This window comes from Gavialis gangeticus, unplaced genomic scaffold (assembly GCF_001723915.1).
Source record: "Gavialis gangeticus isolate Ggan-Ray unplaced genomic scaffold, GavGan_comp1, whole genome shotgun sequence".
Taxonomy (NCBI): Eukaryota; Metazoa; Chordata; order Crocodylia; family Gavialidae; genus Gavialis; species Gavialis gangeticus.
In genome coordinates, this window is record NW_017729006.1 from 26894844 (window position 1) to 26895871 (window position 1028).

General features: G+C 55.3%; 1 protein-coding gene across 1 annotated transcript in view; it reads left to right on the forward strand.

Moving 5' to 3' along the window:
• The window catches only part of BMPER (BMP binding endothelial regulator), a gene marked incomplete at its 5' end in the record, with an annotated part of 307337 nt that overhangs the window by 193678 nt on the left and 112631 nt on the right, over positions 1-1028 (forward strand). The window lies entirely within an intron of this gene.

The window sequence follows — 1028 nt, forward strand, 5'->3', positions numbered from 1 at the left end:
GGTCAGATAAATATTAATTTTCTAAATTTTGTAGGGGCCCCCACGGGATTGACTGAATGGTCTGATGGGCGACATCTGGCCCACAGGCCACATTTGGCCACCCCTGCTGTAGCCAGTAGGGCAGTTAATACTCTGGAATGGATCAATCGATGCATCTCTAGCAAAACCAAGGAGGTGATTCTTCTGCTCTACTCAGTAGGTCTGTGCAAAGCGGTTAGTATTCACTTCAGATACGGATTCAGGCAATTCAGGGGATAGTGATTCAATTCGGTGATTTGAATTACTGTCCCGATTCAATTCAGACAAATCTGATTCAGAGATTCGGCTGCTACCAAATCTCTGAATCTCCAAATCAGCGAGGCCAGGCCCATCCCGTGCCCGCTCTCTCAGCCCAGCAATGGCTGCCCAGCCTGCCCCAGGTCCCAGCACTTGGGGAAAAGAAAGCCCCAACTCAGCAGGTGCTGCTGGGTGGGGGGTGATCCCTATGGGTGCCCTGCCTGGGCCAGCTCCAGCCCTTTAAGAAAAGAACAAACAAACCCCTCCCCCCCCCAGATTTACCACTCCTGCCAGCAGTGGGTGATCCCTGCTACCCCTCATTGCCGCATGGCATGTGGGGGCTCTGTATGAGCTGTCAAAGCCCCGAAGCTGCTCTAGGAGCGGTGAGTCCTGGGGCTTTTCTGTTTGTTTTTTTCTTAAAGGGCCAGAGCTGGCCCAGGCGAGGCACCTGTAGGGGTGCTGGGGGAGCATGGGGGGGTTGGGGGGCTCGTGGTAGAGCCTACCATTCAGTGTGGGTCAGTGAGGGCAGTGGGGATTGCCCCCCACCCACCTGGCAGCACCCACTGAGCTGGGGGAGCAGGGGGGTGGTTGGGGGGGCTGGCAGGAGTCCCCCCATTGTCCCCTCGCCTGCCCCTAGTACTTACCAGCTCGGAGTCAGAGCTGCAGCCACCAGGGATTTCCTGAATCATGAAAGCTGTCCACATCTTTGCCAAAGATTCAGAGAGCTTTGAATCGATTCGGACCTTTAAATT